Source organism: Zosterops lateralis (assembly GCF_965231275.1).
Source record: "Zosterops lateralis genome assembly, chromosome: 1".
In the NCBI taxonomy this organism is placed as follows: domain Eukaryota; kingdom Metazoa; phylum Chordata; class Aves; order Passeriformes; family Zosteropidae; genus Zosterops; species Zosterops lateralis.
The window spans coordinates 13,018,123-13,042,410 of record NC_139762.1 but is presented as its reverse complement, the minus strand read 5'-3'; the positions used below and the strand labels follow the sequence as shown (position 1 = coordinate 13,042,410).

Below are 24,288 nucleotides of genomic sequence, written 5' to 3'. Positions count from 1 at the left end.
TACTGAGCTGAAGGTTTACTTTTGTGCCTGAAGCGCAGGAACTTTGGCTTGGCTGACTCTGTAAGTGCTTGTTTAGCAGAGCCTATATCATCTTTTCTTAGGTCAGAAAAGTAGCAAGACCTCTCTCTTCTCCCTGCCCTCAGCAACACAATATATAAAGACAAATTGCTGCATTTTAGAAAAGGAAAAAAAAAAGGCACTGTCTAGAGATGGTAGAAAGCTCTAGCAAGGAACTATTCTGGGATGCAGGTCTCTTCATGGTCCAGTTGCTCTCTGGGCACCACATTGCCTAATGGAAAGTAGTAAATCCTCTTATAGCTGCTGTCTGGACTGTGTTGTCCTGTTCTTTTAGTGCCTAAGTGAGACACAGACTGTGAACTTTTCCATTTTGTCTGAGGTGGCAGGGACAATATCAGCCAGCAACTTTCTTTGAGCTGTTTGATCAAGGGAAGGAGCAAGTTTAGAAGGGCCTGTGTATATACATATGGTCTCAGATTGCTTGCTGCTCTGAACATGCCATTTCAGTCACTAGGGTTGCTTTTTTGTTGTTTTTATGTTAGTTTCCAGCTAGGTCAGTGAGCTCACCTGCCTCATCCTGCAACCAAACAATCAGTACTGATGACACAAAGGAGGAAGAAAAAATTAGAGAGGAATAAAAGGGACAGGGGAAGACTGTTGATGGATTTCATCCTGCCTGAGGCACAGACATCCTATAGTAGTTTTATTGTGATTTGAAACCTCATCTAAAAACTGCTTAGACACCATATTAACACTTGTGTGACTCTCTCTGCAGCCAGGCATGCATTTTAGCAAACCCATGGACCTGTGTAGAAGACTTTAAAAGATAGAGAAGTCAATAAACTCCAAGAAATAGCAGTGCCATTCTTATTTGCATTCAGTGCTAATTTTCTTTTCCCTACCCCAGATTTTTTTGATTTCAGCTTCCAAAAATGAAATCTGATCACACACATTTCTGCTGGACTAAGAACCAGCTACAGCCTGGTATCCTTAATTTTGTAGCTACATCAATAATCAGCTTGGCAGCTCTTGGATGGAAGATTAGCAAACTCCTGAAACACCTCAGTCTTTCATTATAACTAGTGTCATCTTCATTGCTTCTCTCTCAATCACAATGATTTGACAAGATTTTCCCTCACTGTGTGGGACATAAGGCACAGCCACTGCCTTGCAATATCTCTGCAGGGGAATACAAGCATCACATGCCTGTTTGATATTCTGGTTTTATGCACACACCAAAGCTGTTTTGCCCTGTTGGCTGCAGCATCACACAGAGCTCATGTTGAGCTGCTTTGCTACCACATCTGCTTTGCGGATTTCAGTGTTTCAAGTCCTACCCCACAGCTTGCATTCATGGCCTACCTCCTTCTTTCCTAAAGGTGTGTCTTTTCATGTGTTTCAAATTAAAAGAACTGCTCGAGGAATTGCCAAATTAGGTCACAGAAATTAATCATCCTCAGTGTTTACTATACCACCCATACATGTCATCTGCAAATTTTACTAGCAGTGACTGTTCTCAACACTACAGATAAGGATGCTATATAGCATTTGGTCAAGAACAGATTGCATTGGGACTAGCTCCATAGTATCGTGATTCATTATTATTTTCTTTTGAGATTTGTCAATTAAGTAAGATTTAATTAGAGAAAGTTTTTAATTAGAGCTGGATGGCAAATGATTTTTCCATATTGCAAAATCTTCAGGATTTAATGTTTTTGCTTCCTTTCCTGAAATAGACCAAGAGCCTGAAATTTCAAATTCATGAGGGTGAAGGAAAAAAAAAAAAAAAAAAAAAAAAAAAGAAAAAAAAAGAGAGAAAGAAGGAAGGAGAAAACTGCATGCATAAAAAACCTTCAAAGCTTGGATCATTTTTATACTTACATGGATTTTTATTTTAATAATATTTCCACTACTTTTCTGAACAGCAGCAATCAAAATTCCTGCCAAAAGAAAAAAAATCTTCCACTGAAAAAATGGTGAGATACATGAAGAAGCAGAGAGAACATCAAAATTTAAAAATAGCTAATCAAAAGCTTCTCTCCTCCTTACAAAGGCTGTAGTTTTGGCCAACTGTCACTTGCCAAACCGAGTAAGTTTTAAACTATTTAACAGAACTTCACTGAGTTTTGTATAGTGATAATTTTATTTTCAGAATGTCATGCAGGACCATATCAAATATCTGAGGAGCATCAGGGAAATTGATGCTTATTGAACTGATCAGGTACCTAATGTGTCATTTATAACCTGAAGTTCAGGACAGCAATTCACCAGAATTCAGACTATTTCTCCAAATCCTACAAGATGCCTTGAAATATTTCCTTTGTTCAATTAGTGCCAATCAAGAGTTCACTCTTTTTTCATTTCTTCCTTTGAGTTTCAACTGCTTACTTTTCAACAGAATTTTGTTTACCATTTTCTAAATCAATGTGTGGTGTTTGGGATTCCTGCTGGTAAGAATTCAGCTTTTTCTCACTCAAGGTAGAGACATACCTGTGCCTTGAAAATGTGATTTACAGAGCTAGGGCCTAATTTTCAGCTATTTCTGTCCTGAACAGGACTACTAAGTCTTGTTTTGAATTACAGCCCAGCTATTGTACCAACACTTACCTTTGACAACCATACTCCAAGTGCCATAAAATCCCCCAATATCTTGTTTTTTCTGACAAAGACAATTTTCTACACACAACACTGCCCCAGTATTATTTACATTTCCTGTGCTACTAGTCTGTAAATCTTTATGTATCCCTTATCAGTTTTTTTTGTGATTATACCCAAGATTCTGGGATTAGAATCTTAACATTACTTACTCACCTTTTTCAAAACTAGTTTAACACTTCTGTGTAGACAAGGTCTAGAACAAATTATATTGGTGTAAGCTGGTTGTAGCTAGATTTAAAAATTAATTCCAAAAACAGTCACAGCTTTGCATAAATCAAAACATTTCTCATTCTTTCCTTGAATTTCCCTCAGAAATGAAAAACACTCTCCATGCATGAGAAAACTAATTCTTGCATGCAAATTCTCCCAAGGAGAAAGTTGATTATTTCAAACAGATCCTCAAAGCAGGAGAGAATGGCTCTGGCCCAAACGTGCAGAAAACAGAGTGTGCTGCTATGTGCTGAGGACACCCTGGACACATTTCAAATGCAATTAAACCCATAGGTTTGAGATATTGTGGGCAGCACAAGAGAAACCTTCAAAGCCTTGTTTTGAAACTGTTAAAATTCAACGACAACATTTGCTGCTTTAGAGTCAATGGCACTATACCAGGAATTAATTAGTTTAGTAAAACTGAAAGAAATTCCACACCCTCTGAATACTATCTGGTTACTCTGCTGTCCCAGGACATCAGAGTGAGTGTCTTGTAGCTATGACTGTATTTACCCTCACAATATGCCTGTGAGGTAGGGAGATATCAATACCCTACTTCTACAGATGATTAAATAAAGACTGGGGAGACCTATTTCATATCCCTTAATAGACTTCCTGAGTAGTAATCTATAACATGTCTACTGTAAATACTATATATTTTATGCCTTTATGCCTTCATACAAGTTTATTTCTTTTACTCAACTCCAAATATTCTATCAGGACAGGCTCAGGAAGGAAATATTCATCATCAGAAAATTGGGATACCCCCAACTGCAGCCAGGCAAGTGCAACAGCAATATGTAGAGCAATATCAGAGCCCAGAAGTGAATTGAAGTTTATATACATTGAAACTTTCCAGGAATTGTTTATTCATGATCTGAAAGGGTGAAAACAAGGAAAGCCCCGTTTCTCCAAACAAAAATCTGGGCCAAAAGTAAATTTTCACTTTTTGAAATAGATGTATAAATTCTAGTATTCTTACTCTTCCCCAGATAAACTGGTTACCCTACCACAGTTAAAGAGCTAAACGTCAGAAAACGCCCTCAGAAACTAAGTATGTACATGCTGGGTAAGAAACCTTAAACATGGATAAAGTCTAAATGCAGAACATGGAGATTGTCATAAACAGATATATACAGCATTAACAGGTGTTTTGTGACCCTTTGTAGATGAAAAGTTTCTTCATACACAACAACCAATGTCCATGCAGAGTTTATCCATGAATATAGCTCAAATGAAAAGCGTTCCAATAAATCTAACAAAAAAAGGACAAAGAGAGAAAGAGATGAGATGCCTCTGATCCAATGAGTAGGGCCAGGTGCAGTAGCTGGCAGATAAACACCTTGTCACCTTCCTGCATGTCTTTTGCACATGACTTTTTTAGCGTGTGTTGATTGACAGAAGGGCCATGGCTGTGTACCAGTGCCTCATGAAGGCAGAGGCTCAGCCATAAGTGGGGCAGAATACAAATGAGGTGCTGTCTGGTGCACTTTGTCTAGCCCTAGATACCTGCTGTTGTGGAATGCTGCTGTCACTTCACTGAATATCTGACTGCCCACAGATTAATAGAAAATGTGGCAGAGAGCAAGGAGTTCCCATCAACAGAAATATTGAGGAAAAGGGATCTGACCTGAAAAATTTACCTGAAGGACTACTCAGAAAAACCTTACAGACAGTTAGCAGATGGTGTTGTCCTCTTAGATATGTTTTTATTTTTTCCATTGCTGTTTGTATTAGCTACACTTGCAAACCTTTTCTTCCACTTTACATGATCGTCTATTGAAATCATAACACTGAATTTGTGACACCACAATTATTTCCATGGCAACTGGCTATTGTCAAACAGAGGCACTGTGAGGATGGCAGCACAGGACTGATACGATCAGCAATTTTAGTCTGTCCATGAATTCCAAGCTGCTGGAGAGGGCACATGGTGGCAGGAAGGCCAACACAAAAAGCCATGCACTAATCAGACATGCTTGTAATGAAAGTAGGAATAATGATCTTCAATCATCTGCAGTTAATGAACACTTAATTTGTTACATCCTTCAAATAATAATACATTAAAAGAAACCCCACTTTGAAACAAGAGTAGAGAACCATAATAAAGCAAGTTTTGGGTTCCAGCCCACCATAATGAAAGCAAAGGGGAAATCACCCTTTTGTCCTTGTGTCACGTACCAATCAACATAAATTCAGCTGGAGACGGGTTTAAGCAAAAACAATTGACTTTCTGTCCATTCCAGAATGAATTCTGATCATTTAGCAAGAAAGGATCATGCTGGGATTTAATAAAATACATTTAAATGTCACATAAAAATATTGAAAGTCCACAGTTTTGGTGGTGGTTTATTGGGTTTTTTTCAATTATTACTTTTTGTTTTCTTTTCTCTTTAATGGTGGTCTCCATTACAACCATTTGATAAATAAAAAAAATAATAAAGCACAAACAGGGAGGCTTTGTATCCACCTAAATTATGAAAGTACATAATGAGAGAAGTGTAATTCCCTTGATTACAAATGTAATGAATTATCAAAAACTGTCAAATAAGATAGCAACAAGAATGACATCTTATTTCTTCTAGATATGTCATTCACATTCCAGCTCCATCTTCAAGTACCCTCTGCACCCATCCTTAGACTGATGATGATCTAAACTCCTAAAAGACAAATATGTGAGCTATGATTTATCTATTTTTGCCCTTCCAATGTTCTGTAAGCCAAACAGGGATCCTTGCTGCTGTTGTAGAGGTCGAAGGTTGTTGGTGTTTTGTTCATGGTTGTTTTTTTTTTTTGTTTGTTTTTTTTTTTTTTTTTTTTTTTTTCTGTAAACTTCTAGAAAACAGCCTGCTAATTATGCCTTGAGTACTGTATTTGGTTTGTTAACAGCAAACACTTTTATCTGGAACCTAACTGTGCTTCTGCATGGCCTTTGTGCTGTGTGACAAACAAAACTAAAAAGACACAGACACTACCTTGATAATCAAGATCCTCAGCAGCTGTAAGTGGATGTCAGAGCTGAAGTTTTGCTGTTTTACACCAGAGGAGGAGGGAGCCTTTTGACCTTTACATTTTTATTAGCAGATCTCTGTCATCCCAGTGTAATCTAAAGGCTCTTATTCTATCCCTTTGTCTTCCAGGAAACGTCTGAAATAAGCATCGTGCTCTCTGGAGACAGAGGAAAGTCTTTTCATCATCCAAAGCCCTGTCAGGTAAGTGATTATCTGCGAGTGTGTGCTTACGCTGACTTGCCTCCATCACTCACAGCAAACATGAGGACAAATGCTGATCACAACTCGCTGCGCTTTCCTGCTCCCAACTGTGGGGAACTCTGAATTTAGCTGATATTTCCAGATTAGCTGTACTCCAGTGCACAGAGCTAAGCCTCGCTAGTACGAGGTGATACTTGGAATGTTTGGAATCCTACTGATTAATTCCAGCTAGAATCTTAATGATGTTTCAGATTTTTATTTTCTCTGTCTTTGTTATCAGATAAAAGAATAAATAATTCTCTTTCCAGGCAGGACTGTGTAACCTGGATTGCCTTTTCATCATGATATTAGGCTTAATTTCCTTTTTGTTCTTTGTCTTCCCACTAATGAATTTGCAAAATATGCTTGCTAGATTTAAAAAGTAAAACAGCATTGCAGCTCTAACTCTGGTTTCCTATGAACAACATCTCCACACTAAAATGATGTGCAAAGGACCATTTGTTATTTTAAAAGCATGGCTTTTCATAAGGCTCTTGTCATAAATAGGACATTTAATATTGGATTCATTGTTAAACCAGACGGCATGTAGAGCTGGCAGCATTTTGCAGCAAGGCACACAGCCTGTTTTATCAATGAGTCCACAAACAATCAATAAAATCTTGGGAAGAAAAGCACTCCTTCTTGCCCAAATGGCAAGAGAGATTTATCACAGGAGTTTTATCTGTTAATATGACTATGCTTCTTTCATCTCAAGCAGCTACTAAAACAAAAACCCTTTCAAAAAGCCACGTTGTCAGGTGATGACAGTGGAAGTTGAAAGCATTGTTTGGAAGGTTTTATTTTGACTACACTACACTGAGAGATAGGAGTTGTGCTATAAACAACTCATTCTGAGAAATATCTCAGTGTGTCCAACTCATGGCAGCACAAGGTTCCAAAGAAAATATGACAGATTCTTAGTTGATGTAACAAGAACTATTTTCATCAAGATTTTCTTCTCAGGTGCATTCTTTTTGCAACTGGTTTCTTACAGATCCTCTTTTTCAAAAGGGCCACAGTTTATTTGTGCATCCATTATTTTGGCTATTATTTGAAGCAGTTTCAGATCCAATGGCACTCCTGTTAAAAGCATCAGAATCTGAAACATCTTTCCCCCTTTAAATCTTCAACCCTAACAGTATTTCATACTTGATTCTATTCACATGATCAAAATAAGCAAAATTCCTCAGGACAACCAAAGTGGTTTTGTCTTTAAAATCTGAAAACCGTCATGCTCTGTGACTCATTTTGATAGGGTGACACCAGAGATAAGGCAGGTAAGTGTGTGAGTTCAAGCTGACTGACACTACCTGGTTGACTGGTAAACCTGGATCCACCTGCACAGCCTGAGGACTGATGTCCTGAACTGGAGAGTCTTCACACAACTGAGGAGTGAGGACCATGTCCTTATTGTTGTGCTCCCAAAAATGAAGCTGCAGATGAAGGCAAACAAGGCTGAGCTGAAAGGAGCCGTAGAAATCATGACTGCATTCCCTCCTTGGCATGATGGGGTAGCCTTAAGGTGAGACTCACCAGCCACTGGACATTTAGCATATGATTGGAAAAGATATGCAGTGGCATTTTGCAAGGGACATCCAGTCTTGGTGGGATGTCTTTGTTTCAAAATAGACTGAAGATCCGAGGGCTGATGGAGGTTTGGCTGAAAACATGCACAGAAGCAGGCATATAAAAAACCTGAAAATGGTGTAATTCAAATATCCTCATTGGAAGGCACAAAGACATCATTTGGATAATTGTATAGGAAAAGCACTGAATTGAAGTAATGAATTGCTCAAAGATAGAAATGTTCAAAAAATTGCCATGGGAATTCCCCCTGATTTTTTGAACAAATAGATGTATTCGAAAATTCTGGATTAAAACCAAATAATTCTTTTGGCTAGAAGTTTCAATCATTTCAAATTTAAAAATGTTTGCAGTTGGTGTTTTTAACAAAGAAGCATCCTTCACTCTAGTTTTGAATTGATAATTTTCCTGTGTTTTCTTGTTCAATCAAAGAATGGAATGGATTTTTAAGATTAAGCAAAATATAAATTTTCATTTCTTCTAAAAGTCCATTCAAATCTACGCTTTTTCACGTTTTGACTAGAGACTGATAGGTTTGACTGAAATTACAGTACTCTGTAGAAATTATCACAGACTCATTTTGGCAGGATTTTTTTCTTTTCAATTTTCCTGGGAGAAGATTCTGACTGCTACTTACAGCACTGGAATTCCTTGTGCCTTTTTACTAACCCTCACCATTGACATCCTATTATTACTTATGCAAATCACTTAGCTTGCTTCTACTTTAATATCTTCTTAGTGAAATAGCAATAATTTCCTAGGTCAGAGAAGGCTTACGAAGAATATTTATTAGATACACAGAACACAGAGAGCATGGCTTCTCTGACAGTGGCACGAAATTTATACAATTATATTTGTTTCTTGGAATTATTCTTGATACGCAGCTTACTAACACGCTTGAGAATGAGACATTTACGGTGTTAAACACTACAGTATTTATTATTTGATTCACAAAGCAAACCTCTGAGTTACATCTAGTGGTTGTGTTCTCAACGTTTGAGCCCAGAGTAGTGCATGTTCACTCAAATTCATTTAGGCTTTTATATCTATACAAACTTGGTGGGTTTTTTTATGTTTGTGAGCCATATAAAACAATCTTGATTGAATTTTGGTTTAACACAAGTATAAGAAGGCACCAAAAGAGATTTTGTATAAAACTGACAACTCTTTAACTATGCTCAAGATGTATTTTTCCTTCCATTTCTGTACCTGTTGGTACAGAATAATTGCAATCCTTCCACCCTGGAGGATAAATCAGAAGATCATGACAGTACAATTGGAAGCAGTCAGGCTTCTTCCACAGATTGATATGTTTTGCTTCACTCACTCTAGTCCCCCTGCTGCTTTCCTACTTTTATCTCCAGATTTTCTTAGGCTGATTGCTTCAGACCATACACTGTGAGTGAGTGATGTCAGTGGCATGCCTCATGCATAGAAACCTTGTAGCAGCCAGTGAAACACAACTTGACAACATTCCTCAGCTTTTTCTCTACGCCCCATCTGGTGAAAGACAAAATAGTTATATTAGCCGCACCTTGAGGCTGGAAATGGCAGCAATATAATGCATGCTTTTCTGAAGACTTAAAAAACTCTGTGAACCTTTGGATAGTTTAAATCCCTTATGAAGAATACTGTTAAAAGGAATTTGTAGAACTGAACCTTCTTATTCAGCAAATCCATTTCCATGGTACGTTAAGTAACAAAACACTAAACACTATGTGTCAGGTAATCATGAGTCATCAAGTTACTGTACAATACAAAAATTACTGCTAGACAGATAACCTTTGGAAAGTGACCCCATATTCTTTTTCAGCCTTGATCAATTACAAAATAATATCCTTTAGCTTAAGCAATCTTTAAAATGATTGGGCAGGGCATGAACAGGCTATCTGATCAAAAGAAATACACTAGGCAGCAATCCTTGCTTGTTATTACTATGGATGAAGTTTATTCAGTAGTGATAAATTAGGTTGATATTGACTTTTAAATGGGTTAGCCAGTAATTGCCATTAGAAGATGAGTGTATTCCCCATAATTTCTACATTTATAAAATTCCTTTATTGCCTTTTTTTTAACCTTCTCATAATTTGCATAACACTCATCACTAATAATGGTCAGGCAACACAGTGTGAATAACTAGAAGACAGCACTAAGAGAATGGTAAGTGTGGTGAAATATATGGAGCATTTGAGTGTAGCAGTATGCTTTATAATGGAAAAGAGATGATGGATAAATTGCTTAAGATCTTCAGAATTATAATTATGAAGAATATTAATCAGATATAATTTTATTTCTCCATCAAGACAAGCAATTTGAATGAAGCTACTACAAAGTATCATATATAAAAAAAACCCTGCTTTTCCAGACCAATGAGGCTGACACAAAATCCCATTGTTACTGGGAAGTTTGCAGTTTAGTATTAAAAAGAAAAAGAAGGGGTAAATCAGTAATTGCTAAGACCTGAAGCTGCAAGAATTCAGCACTCTTGGGAAGTGTATCACAATCTGTTTGCAGGTTCTTATGTCTTGCCCAGGGTACCTGTAACTGGTAACTGTCATGGGATAGATCCTGAGATAGAGGAAGTTCTGGTCATACTCTGCACAGCAGTTTTGTGTTTGCTTACAGGCCAACATACTGCACTACTACACTCATGGGGCATTGGACAGACAGAAATTGTAAATTACATTAAATTAGGCACGTGTTAGACTGTTGGCCTATTGTATTTATCCTGTCTGTAATTATGGCCAAAATTACTTATTTCAGAAGTTGAGCAGAAGAGTCCAATTTTTTTTTCCTGATTATGAAGATGAATAAAGTTACACTTCAAGTCAGATCTGTGTTTAGCAGCCCCAGTTCATACCAAAGATAAAAACACTTCTTAATAGTCCTGCAGAGAGGATGGTTGAGCACCACTGAGTACAACACAGTCAGGGAAACTGGAAAATAGCAGGTGTATATATCAGCTTTATCCTGAACTTAATCACACAGCTGATTCACAGCAGATTGAAGCAGAAGTGGCTCTTTCAGAGGCACTGAGGATGGAAACAGCAGGAAAGTGTTTTTTAAGAGAAAGTCAAGAAAGATAACCTTTGCTGAAAAGTCACTGAAAGCAAAAAGGCACAGAGAGAGGAACAAGATGTGACAAGTTCGGATCATATGCAACTTTATAAGAAGTTAAATTGCTTTTCTATGGCATTTCATGGGCAGGAGTCACTCATTTCATGATACATGAGTGTATCTTTCTGAGCAGACGGTAGGAGATCCCAGAGAAAGAGCACTATCTGGAACTATCCCACATCTCAAACCAAAATCATCATCTGATTTCGGTGAGAAGCCTATGCTAGAACCATTTATATTTGACTGTCTTTTGTTTTTAAGTCAAGTCCACCTTGACTTGAAAGTTTAGCCCCTTGAATAATTATATATTTACATAAACAAAACTACTTTTTTTTAAAAATAGGGGAATAAAAGGCTAAATATAATGAAATATGTAATTTTAATTTTTATAAAGCACACATAACAGAAAGATAACATACAAGATACTATGAATTACCTACAAGATACTATTAATTACCAGGACTTTAGGCTAAAATTTATTCATTTCCAGTCACCTGTTGCAAACAAGGGCAATATGGTTGTTTCCTTTTTTCTGTGTCAACTAATCTGTTAAGATTTAAGTACCATGAATAGCTTGAAAAATTTGATTCCCCAACCTGGGCTAACTTACTTCACAAAATTTACTCACTAATATAATGAAATTGAATAAAAGATCACCCACCCATGTTAATACTAAGCAGCATATCAGAGCCAGACTAGAGCAGCGTCAATGTTGATTTGTGCTTAAGATAATGAAATTTGAAAGTCTAAAAATGATAAGGTTGTTTATAGCAAGTTGATCTCTGTAAAATAATTGCATCCAAGTTCCCATAAACATAAAAGAGAGATATTCTGCTGCAGCTGGTTGAAAGGATGGTTTGATTAAGGAGTATAGATAACATTTACAGCTTCAGAAAAACTTCAAAAGACTACCAGAGAAATTGGGGAATTTAAAAGACAGAATATAATTTTCCAACTTAAAAGCATTATTTTTCCTCAGACATCTAATTTAGATTATATACCAGAAGCCTATAATAAACCTCCCACAAAGAAATAATAGCACACTGCACACACTATGGTTGTTCAACACCCCATTTAAATACAATTACTGGTCCTTTGCCAGAAGCCAGGAAACATGTCTTTCCATAGCAACAGTAAGAGAAAGGTCAGGATAATATTTTTGCTGTAAAGCCTTTCCTTAAGAAGGATTTGGGATTACACTGTGGATTACATGCTTTTGAAATATGGTACTTCTAAGTTAAAATACACCTGGATCATCTCTCCCTGTCCCTTGGGATTAATTCTATTGGTTTGGAAAACTTACACCTGCCTCCTTATGTACCATTCTACCTCAGTATTTAGTTATAGAATACAGTTACTTCAATTGCTACTTTAGCAAGAGTGTAAATTAGAAGCTGCAAATGTTGCTAATTCATTGAGAGCATAGCTCAGGATGTATTTAATTAAAAGCAATGAACTGAGCTAATCTACCTAGTTAATTTCATTGGATTTGGTCTAACAAGCAACCTTTTAGATACCAGAATATTTAAAGGATAATGTATTGGGTTTTCCTACTTTTTAAAAAATCTTTTAAGAGTTTGTTTAGTACTGTTTGCGTGTTAATAAAAAGATAATAGATTCTTTCCTAGCATTGTTTTACATTCTGCTAGGAGCTACTTAGCTATTGTGTATAACTGGTAAACTATTAGCATCTGGTTTTGAGAATTAAGCTTGCAAAAACATGCAGATGAGTCACTTTGGTCATGTCAATGATTCCATTCAACTTCTGTTAAACATTTTGAATCATGGTTTCCCTCAGAAACACAATCCAGGGAGAACAAGGCTACAAGTACAATAAAACAGCTAAAATGGATCAGGTACCAGGCATCATTGACAGGTAAAAAGTCAACATATCTTTTAGCAGCTCAATAGTTTGTGGGCATGACTCTAATATTTGGGAGTTATTAACAGCCCCTTAACAAAGGCAAAATTTTCCAAAAAGGAAAAAAACTTCACTAGATTCCGTGCAAACACATGAAGAGCTGCTATTTTGTGTTGTGAAGTCACTATATTATTCAGTTTGCTTGAGAGTATAAATATTTATGGAATCATGAGCATAGTAATCTATGAATCTAATTTGTGGGGGAAACCCTTGCACATAAAAGCCTGGAACTTGTTACCAGGAAGGTTATTCTGAGTGTTCACACTCTTTCAGGAGCATACTTTGGACTGGACTTCATTGGGCTGGATTGGACAACAGGATTATCAAATCCAAGGATTATAAATATCACATATGACCCTCAGATTGGAGAAACTCAGGATTTTGCATCATAGCCTGTAGACACCCTAGTACTGGACAATGGAGCTACAGAAGAAGACTGGTGGCTTTGCTTTCTGCATTTTGGCCCCTGAGACAAGATCAGCTACAAACACAAGGTATCATTTGGAAAGGAAATGGATGTTTCAAAGAAATGTGCTGTTAATGCAAAATATAACACTTTTTATGAGAATAGTAACTCTTACATTTTCTTTATTGTCAAGAAAAAGAAGAGCACTCAGAAGAAAACAAATTGCAAAGGAGGTTTTTTTTTGCCTATGTTACACTGAATTTATTTTGTTTGACTTTTTGTTTCCATTTAAAAAACCCCAATAAAATTCTATGATTTCTCTATTTATTTAATAATTTATCTGAGATATCTTGAAGGCCAGACTGAGCTGTGGAAGGAAATCCAGGAGAAGTCTCACAAAAGAGTTCCTACTGGGTTTTTTCCTCTATGTCACAGAAGAACCCATTGACATTAACATGATGTGGAGCACAAGTGAAGCAGACTTTAGGAATAGCATATTTAATGAAAGGGAGCATTCAGAGTAAAACTGCACTATGCTTGAACCTCTTGACCTCCTTCAGAAAATCATATTATCCTGTCATTCTTTCAGGAATGAATCTTCCCCCTCACTTTTTTTTACACTTTTTGAGAGACAACAAGTATACAGGGATGCTCAGGAAATTGCTTGGCGGATTTGAAGGAGTTCCTGCGTGTAGTAGCCAAAGGACACTGGTTATCACAGCACCATTATGGTTGTAAAAGTTGTCCAAGATCATCAAGTTCAACTTCTGATTGAATACCACCAGGTCCACTAAACCATATTACAAAGCCCCACATACACTTGTTTTTTGAACACTTCAAAGGATGGTGACTCCACCACTTTCCTTGGAAGCCCATTCAATGGTTATCCACTCCTCCAGTGTTAGGAAGGGCTTGCAGATGTGATTGCCTGGTAAGAAATACTGGAGATGTAAAACCTGTGAGTGAAATAGAAATGAAGGCCAGCTCTGAGATGTGATCATGGCAGGCAGGAAGATGGTGATTAGCTGGAGATAGGCTGAGAGATAGAAAACAAAAGGACCCGAGAATGTAGCCCCTTTTCACCCTGCCAAGGCATCAGGGAAAAAGTAGATAAGAAAAGTAGTCTTTAGAGCTTAGAATATAGGATGATATGGTAATATAGTAGTTCTCATAGGCTGCATGCAAAGTTTGTAGGTTTTGTATCTCATGTCGGTTGGTCACTGTAAATTAGAATATTCAACACAAAAGGAGATATAATGTATTGTAACAAGGTCCTCCCTCTCTGACCCCTCCACTCTTCTTACCTCTCTTACCCCTCTTAGCTCTCTTAGCTCTTTTCCCTCCCTTACCTCATACCCTCTATCTCTCTCCCCCTCTCTCTTTGGGGCTTGCTGGTGGCTGAAGGCAAAGCCCTTTTTACCCACGACCCTTGTAATAAAACCACGTGTTTCTAGAATATCTCAGATCTGCAGAGTTCCTTCTCCCTGCTGTCCACGGATGCCCCTACATTCCAGTGAAGAAATTATTCCTAATATCTAACCTGAACCTCTCCTGGCATTTCTTGAGGCCATTTCCCCTTGTTCTATCCTTGGCTGCCTGGGAGAAGAGATTGACCCCACCTCACACCTCTCTCCGTTCAAGGAGTTGTAGTGGTGCCTTGGGAGGGTTGACCTGAAACTGAGACTGGACAGAGCCGGAGAATAAAGTAGGTATTTATTCAAAGGTCTCTAGGATCCACCTTGAGCAGAACAGGGCCTGACCAGGGCCACACCCAAGGCGGACCCAAAATGGTCACAAAATGACTGACATCTTACAAGGTCTTACATTTTTATAACTTTTGGTCTATTTGCATATTGGGGTTTAAGTGTCCAATTACAGCTTCAGGCTGTGAGGTCCCATCGTACTTATTTCTCTCTTCAGCCCACTGTTGTTTGTGCTTTTGGGCCTGAAAGTTGTCCTTGGTCTCCAGCAGGAAAACGATTTATTTTGTCTATCTATTCTGTGAAGAGAGCTTATCAGCACTTAATATGAGGCTCAGAACTACAGCCCTAGGCAGGCACAGAGTCTGAAAAACATGAAAGCTAAAACTTAAGGCATCATTTCCCCCCTTTAGGTCTCACCTGAGCCTCCTCATCTCTGGGCTGAGTGACCTCAGCTCTCTCAGCTGCTCCTCACGGGATCTGTGTTCCAGCCCCTTCAGCACCTCTGCTGTGCTCTGGACAGGTCTGGCTTTTAGGGGCCCGAAACTGAGCACAGGATTCCAGGTGCATTAGTCTCGGCATGGACAATAAGTCAAAGGATGTTTTCACTGACAGCACCTCAGTCTGCTGCAGCAAGGCATGGGGTGGCATGGCAGCAGATGACAGAGATTTCCCATTTGAATCCTGCTTAGTGCCCCAAAGTACTGCTGATTTGATTTGGCTGTTGTTTGGGGGCATTTATTTTTTGTTTTATAGAAATTTTGGGGAGGTATCTTATATATTAAAGATATACTAAAAGAGACTTAATTTAGGAAGACTAATAAAAAATTTTACTTTTTTTCAAATGTATTTTTAAATTAGTGCTTAATCAAAATTAATTTTCCTAATAATTCATTTTCAGTATCATTTACCAATCCAGAGAAGAGTTTTGCTATAAAAAAATTATGATTACACAACAACACTACAGGTCTAAATTCCTACTCATTATAAACAAGCATAGCTAAAGATGGTCACTGTTCACATAGGACTGGGAACAAAGGAATCTCAAAGAAAGAACAGAAGTTTGTGAGGGAATGGGGATAGCATTTTATAACTTCTATTCTGGATATCTTCAATATGTTAATCACCAAATTTACTGTCTATCAATGACTCCTCTTGTATTTTACAGTGTTTGAGTTTTAACTATACAAATCCTAAATGCTTTCAAGAGAAAAATAGTCTCTTTTTTTTTTTTTTTTTTTTTTTTTTTCAAATTTTCTCATTAATTTGTTCCTGCTCACTTTGAAGACAATAATGTCTTTGTACTCATCTCTCTCAGTTCCTCTCTGCTGTTGACAATTGTTATCTCCACAGTTCTTTCCAGGTGGCACAGAGGGAATGTTTACTAATTTCTCACTCCTACTTACTACCTTAGAAGTAGAAGAATGAAGCAGAAGCTCAGCTGATGTATCAAGTGGGCATATTGTGTGTATTTGAGTGCATCAGGACTGGGAAGATACTGTATTTATAGAGTGTATATGCAAGTCACTTGCCCCAAATCAGGCATCTTTAGTAAGTTGTAGAAAAAAACCACAAAATGTTTGTTACTTGAAAAATGTGAGTCATTGTATAAAATGAATGAATCCTATAGATATGAGATAGCATTAGGAAGAAATCTCTGCATGTTCAATAAAAAAGTTATCCATATTAAAAAAAAGTTATCTATATTTAAAAAAAAGTCTCCAAAAATCATATCTATATATCTATATATCTATATATCTATCTATATATCTATATATCTATATATCTATATATATATATGTGTGTGTGTGTGTGTGTGTGTGTGTGTGGTGTGTCCATGGCTCCAAACTTTTATGATACCTTTTAACGGGAAGTTCTAAAATAAGCTTGAGTTTGTTATTATTTTACTTTCTTTGACAGTTTTCTGGCTACATTTTATGTTACTTTTCTACTCCCTCTTTCTCTGTTTCCTGCAGCATGTATCTCATATGATGGTATCTTTTCTCACAGATTCCTTGCCCTTAGTTCAAAAGTTTCCTGGGATAGGGCAAATGTTATTATGGCATGTAGAAATGACAGTTTGATAGAGTAAGAAGTCATTTAATTCTAAATAGAGATTCTAAATCAATTCCATAAATATGAAGACTAATAATATGAGAGGTTAGATTCAATTTTAAATTAATTCCAAAATCTTCAATTTGAACTTTAAATCAGTTCAGTCTAACAGCTTGTGAAAAGCTGGATGTGCTTTTAATTTCAGTTCAATGAATGGCACTCAATATCTCCCAATCTCCCAGTCTAGTATGGGCCCATAATATTGAAATCATCTGAGAAACCTCCTTTTGCTTCCAGTGGCATTGGAATGAGGCTGAGTGCAAGATTCAAAATGAATACTTGACAGTCCTTGTTATTGTCCTCATTTTTCTGAAAAAAAAAAAAAAAAAAAAAAAAAAAAAAAAAAAAAAAGGAATTCTTTGAGTATATTAATTCATAACTCTGAAAGAAAAAAGGGAAAAAAATAGATCAAATCTGGCTTTTATAAAAGATCTAATGCTTATGCAAAGTCTCAAGCAAATCAGCAAGCTTTAACAGCAGCACACTCAAACCAGTGAGGGTTTTGCTGCAAGTTGCAGGTCTAAGGCTACACTGCTGGATCCACAGCAAATGCTGCAGCCTCAGGCTTTCTTGCTTCCACACCTGCAGAGGAAGCACAGTCCAAAGGAAGCTGCTTGCACTAAACCTGGTAGATTTGGATAGCACAAACTCATTTAAAAGAAAATTATGTCAGTAGAGGAGCATCTCCCTACCACCAGCACAGTAGCCTGTTTTGACAATGATAATTCTCCTTGTGCCCTCTTCCTCCTAATAAATTTGTGTCCCCAAGAAAATCCTTTATCCTTTATTTATTGATCAAATTTTTCTCACAAAATTTTTCCATACCAGGTATTTTTATATTTTTAATATATTTTCCCTGTTGCACAAACTTCTCTCATTTGTCACCTAATGTATGTCTAACCTTGATCAGAATTCAGTTTTTTAAGTTCTTCTGATTTTTGATTCCAAAGAAAGTATGAGGTGACTTTTTTCAGTATGTTAAGCCCTCCTGTTATCCCACCAGGAAAAACTATAAGAAAAATAAAGAAATACATATTAATCTGTCACAGTTAATAATTACAGATACTGCTATTCTTAGATGACAAAGCTCAACATTTAATTTAAAAACACACAAACAGCAACAGTCTTGTTTATTGAATGTAAAGCAAAATACTTTACAGCCCTATTCTGAAATTATTTACACATAATCATTTCTGTCTCTGATTTTGGTACAGATTTAATGAGAATGATTTTAACATGAGCTTTTCAGTGAAAGTACACAAAATTACTCTTTTATCATACAAAAATAAAGTGTGCATTTTCTAGTATTTCTAGCAGCATATTTGGCTTGGTCTATTAAAAGAAGTGAATTTTTACATGAAGATGGACCAGCAAAAATTTTCATGTTTTGTTAAGTCTATAGGCACTCTTTAGAAAACCTTTGTCTTCTGCTTGTTCATCATTGTGGACACTCTTAAAGTGCCAGGGAAAAGAACGATTTCCTGACCTCATTAGTTACCCTTTTTTCAGGATAGTGACATTTGGTCATGCAGCTGAGATCAGAGGGTTTGGAAAATAATCTCTGGATAAACAGTCTAGTCCTGTTTTCTAATTCTTCCATGCACCTCTTCTTTGTCAGCTGCTGGTGCATAGGGACAAACCTAGAGAGTTTAGTCTGTTTAATCTGCAGCTAGTGCAGAGAAATAGGAGGTTCTATAGGATGGAGGAGCTGGTCCTGAGAATTAGGTGTGCAATCTGTGATCTTCTGAATTTTACCATGAGTTTGATCCTCTAAATTCAACATCCATTGATATTTGCAGTACACTGGGTGCCCTCTGGATCTGAAATAAAGCCTGTTCATGCACTCGTTGCTGGGGAATGAGTCTCATGAAGGGATGATCAGGAGATTCACTTCAAAAGTTTGCTTCTAACCTGGACTGTGTCAATGCAGACACACTAAAAGTGAACATTCACAGACACCCAAGAAAGAGTTTGTCTTGCATAAGAAAGTAGTGGGGATAACTTTGGCATGGTCTGAAAATTAAAGTGTCCCCAAAGTTTTTATAATCTTATGTATAACATGCTGGATGGATACTGGACTCAGTTTCTGCTACTGATTTATTACCTCCATTGTCACCAGCAGTCAGTAACAAGTTCAGGGGGATGATGATGTAGTCAAATCTCTGGAAGTACTTCCCTTGCTGTGGCCATGGTTTGTCTGCTCCTTACATCTGACCTGGTATTAAAGTCATGCTAATTTGCTATTCTGAATAAGAATTACTGAAAGAAAAATAGCCCCTTATTCATTAGTTTACAATATTTCTTTTTCTCTAGTCTTGTAACATCTGTGGTGACACAAGCATATGTTATTCTGTACAGGCTGTAACTAAACTGCACACAAGCATTGAAAAGAGTTCTCACTATGACAAGTCCAGGCAGAATCAATAAAAGATGAGGGAAAACAGAGATCAACTTAATTAATCTAAGGCCTTAAATATTTGCTAAAAGTCCCTGAAAGAGGGACAGAACAAGGAATATTCAAAACTGTCTGGGTTGGGTGGACCCAAGCCAGGCAAGCTTCAAAACTGGGAGATGATATTTCCATCAGTGCTAATGCACCTTTCTTATAAGCTCATTATCCTCAGACCAACACAACTGCATTGCTCTTGGGTCTCAAGGTAATGTGTCTCCCCAGCACAGCACTATTTTTTGTGGACATGCAGCCTTGGTTTGGCACTAATCCAAGGATTTCTTCATGACGCAACATTTTCTGCTCTACTTGCAAGTCCACAATAAGCCTGTAAATGTTCTATAAAGTTCAATGTAGGGGGAGTTTGAGCCTTATCCACAAAATCATCTATCTTCTGATGATGTACTTGGTTCATTTTATGGCGCACTCAGTGTAGGACACAAATATCAGATCAGATGGTAATTTCTTACCACAGTTTCTCAATGTAATAATACCCTACAGAAAAAAAAAAAAAAAAAAAAAAAAAAGAAAAAAAAAAGAAAAAGAAAAAAAAAAGAAAAACACCTTGTGACCTTGCTCAGTTCCTTGCATATATGTTTGTAAATGAAGAAAAAAAAAAATCTCTCCATCAAAATAAAACAGCCCTAAACCAGGGAGAGTGTAGAAATGAAGCAGAGGAAAGCAGGTCCTCAAGAATTTTGATATAATAGTGGTCTTTTGCCCATGAATGTCTAGATAACTTTGGGAATAAATTTAAAAGCCAACACAGTGCTATAAATGTAGAATGTAAATGTAAGGAAGTAATAATGAAATCTCTGGCAAGACTTCACTTATGCTGTGCTCAGTAATACTTACCACATCATAAAAATCTGGTTTCTTTAAAATGTGGTGAGGAGGAAAGAGAGTTGATCCTAGTAATAAAAGTTATGAGCTGTGAAGACAAGAACAGAATTTCTCATTCTGAAACAGTCACAGAAAAAGCAAATAACTGAGACAGAAATAGTATGTGATGAAATTCACAAAAAAGAAGTATTTTAGAATTATGCAGGAGAATTTTGAGGCATTTCCTCATTTTTGCTAATTCTTCCTTATTTTATTTGCTATGATAAATAACACAACTGTCTGCTTTAAACTGAGAGAATTTTACTGAATAATGTACCTACAGACTACAGAGAGTTCCTGGGCCAGTTCTGCTTCTCACTTGCAAACTGGCGCTTAAGTATGATTTCAGATTATACAGAAATACCAAGTGGCTGAATGCTGGACTGCAAGTGAGCAAGTCACTATGAGAAACAAAACCACATTGCTCACACTGAGTGCAGAAGAGCACAGACGCTATCAGTAATGACGTCTCCTCAGAACATAAACTAAACTGAAGTCCATTTTTCTTTTTTCTTCTATGAAAGTTATTTGGGAGACAGTTGTGACAGTTTTCCATAAAACACAGGTAGGAGGCCAAATTTTGATTTCCTTGACTTTGGCATGATTATCTTATTTGAGTATGTTTTCATTCCTTCACTTTGATTATATGGCAAGACAGTAGAGAACACCTGAAAAGAGGGGGTTTATAGCACAAGTAGAAAATTTAAAAGCTATTATTAGTTAAAAAAAAAAAGAAAATTGTAAATGTCTTGTTTTGCAAAAAGGTCATATTCACTCATCTGATTGTAATTTAAAAAATCCAAACAAAATCAAAAATCTCAGACATTAAGATATGTCTGGCAAATATAATTTCTAAAGAAAGGAATCAATTATTACATCTGCCTTTTCTCTTCCCTGTCCCCTCTTCATTCCCAGTGATCTTCGTGCCCCACTTTCTCAGAATTTTGCAGGTGTTTACACTGTCCACACCTTGCAGCACCAGGAGATGCTCTTTTATATGGTAGCCAAGTTAACCTCTGGTTGGAAATATCCTCCTATTAACCATTATGGATGTTTGAGCAGCATGTCCAGAGTCACAGAGAAAAGCTGGGCAGGGAATTAAACCCCAGCCCTTTAACACTCCAACCTCATGTGCTCGCTGGGCACTTGCTGGAGGTGGGGTCTGTGCACTGCAGTTCTTTTCCACTAGGCTTGTGTCCTTGGAGTTAAGATATGCTGAGCATCATCCCAAAGGCTGTATGTTCCCAATGCTGTGTGAAAATGTAGGACTCACACACCACTGTATCCTGCATTTCACAGTCACTAGAAACCCAGGGTCTTTCTGTTGAGTGCTCCATGTGCCTGAGCAAACCTTTTAAATCAAATTCTAAAGGCAGGGGATGATTTCTTACTCAGAAATAAACAGATGTCAAGTCCATACCAGCCATTTCAATCCCTCATGTAGTGGAGGTAAATATGCATCTTGTACAGGGGGAGAGAGTACACCAAAAGTAAAATAGCATCATGGGAAAAAAAAATAGAAAAAAAAAGTCATGATGAGCTAGTTAATGAAAATACCATGGAGCCAAAAATAAAACACAGAAAAATATTATTTTAGTATGCACTGGCAGTAGTACTTAAACATAAGAATTATGTTCTCCTTACTATTTTGAAAGTAGAAGTACTGAAACCATTGTAGCAGAAACATTGTGAGGGCCTTCTTCTGTTGTAATTAATTCTAAACAAAATGGCTTTTTACTTGCCACATGATGGATTTTATTACAAAATAACCTAAACCTAGAACTCCAAATACTGATATCAGCAGAAAGTGAATTGCTAAGTAGAATAAAACTCACATATATAAGCAACCCTCATCCCCCTGCCAATGTAAATAGGGTTAGCTCCATGCAAGGCCTCCAGACTGTGTGTTATAGTACCTTGCTTATTTCTTGCCTCTTAATCCAGTGGTATTCACAAAAAGTAGTCATATTTAATGTTTATTTTAACCTTTAAACACCTCAATGCCTAAAAAGTTTATATCCTTGTTGCTACATTCCCAGAGGTAATTACAGTATGAAAATTCTTACCTTTCCTGGTTTTCTCTTCTGCTCAATTCCTTCCCTAATTTTAGATAACAGGGGCAGACTCTGCTTCTTCTTGCTCCTGCCTTGACACCAGTTCTTTCAGCACATTTATTCTTGATTTTTGTCATTGAGTTTAGTTCACTATGGCATAATTTCTGTGAGTGGATGTGTATGCAAAACTGAGCAAGCCTTTAACTGGAATGAATATGGGGTCTGCCTCCTGATTTACTCATCAGGGTTTTTTTGAGTTCCATGAATCCTGAATATCTAACCTGGCAGGTCTCCTGTGTGAAGAGGACAGTAACACATTGACCATGGACTGTATAAGAAGTTGTACAGTTATAAGCCCCATGACGGAGTGAATGGGTTTTTATCAGTATAGTGAGGTTGTGGATTCTGCCTGAAAACTGAGGAGAGAGAGGGAGTGGGTAGAATTTTCCTACTTGCAGCATTCAGCTGTTGGGGAGAAAGTGCAATATTTCAAGAACAGAAGGTGTGGGTGCTACTTCAGAAGTACAGCTGTGAGGAGGAACCATGCTGTGAAATACTTATATTAAGATATCTCATGCAAATGATACACATAGGTCCAGTGTCTGAGAAACACTGTAGATGTGATTATGTAGAAAACCATGTGAATTGACTCCTTACAGACAAGTCCCAAATGAACAGCCAATTTCATGTAAATTGAGACTATGACATCACCTTTGTATATGAGTAGTATTTCTTAATATGGAAAGTAGTATTTTAATGTTCCAACAGATTAATAACTTTATAGATACAGTACAAGCTTCCCAGTTGTCTTCTTTCAATGAACAGTCTTCTGTCATGTCCATGTTCCCACTCAACGGCAGGCATACAAATGAATGCACCCACTGAAAACACAAAGTAGTTACTTGAAATAGCTTGAAATCACAAATCTGTTCTTTTGTACTATCTAAAGATGTTCCCTCTGAAATGAAAAAGGTCTGAAATGCCACCACTCCTTGATATTCTAGGGACTGGGAATGCTATTTTACCTACAATTCTTTGCAAACTGCAAGACTTTCAGTGACAATATGTTAGCCCCACTCCTGTGGCTGTCTGCACTTCTAAGACTCACTGCCAAAATATGAAAACTATTATATGGATTCAAGAACAGATATTTCTCCACATGAACATAGAATTTCCTAGACATACAAGCAAAATCTGCCTCAGTGCCATCATTGTCCATAACTTTGCTATAAAATGTAATAACAAATTTGTATAATAAATAATTAATATTACTCTCTGACGTTTGATATAAAGGATGGGTTTCCAGTTACATCACTGATGTACTATTTTCTTTTTCATGTCTCAAGTTTATTCCAGTTTCTAATGCAATTGGAAGAAATCACAGTAATTTTAGCTAGGTTTCCATTTCAAGCCTGCCTGAGCTCCCTGTACTTAAATTCAATGCCAGCTTTTCCCCACAAATATATGCTGTTAAAGAAGAGAGCTAAAATTCACAGAGCTGTCAAGTAAGATATCCATTAAGATAGTAAGATGCCAGTGTTCAAACTTCGACGTTACAGCATTAAATCTCAAAGGAATTCACTTTGTTAATGAGAAACAAGACAGGAAGGAGTGCATGATGCAGGGGGTGGGAGACAGGATAAGAATATGGAACAATATGACGGCAAAATAGAAAGCACAGATTGAGGTACCACAAGGAATCTGAATTCCTCAACTAAGACTTGTCAATGAGATTTTTAGCATATGATATGCAGTTTTAATTAAATTATGGCCCAGAGTCAGAGAAGAAAGCCAAAAGCACAGGTTTTTATTTCATTTTTAGAACAGAGATCTTATCTTCAACAGTATTTCATGAACTTCTAATTAAATATGGATTTATGGTTTTAGAGTACCTGGAAATGCAGCATGACTTTTAGGATT

The 24,288-nt window shown here is 37.0% G+C and overlaps 1 long non-coding RNA gene across 1 annotated transcript; it reads right to left on the bottom strand.

Moving 5' to 3' along the window:
• Positions 1 to 1,588: 1,588 nt before the first annotated feature.
• Positions 1,589 to 22,598, bottom strand: LOC310914072. Its single transcript, XR_014590961.1, has 3 exons — positions 22,381 to 22,598; positions 20,288 to 20,363; positions 1,589 to 1,958 (listed from the first exon to the last, which is right to left on the bottom strand). It is a non-coding gene; the product is annotated as an uncharacterized lncRNA (long non-coding RNA).
• Between the last annotated feature and the right edge of the window lie 1,690 nt (positions 22,599 to 24,288).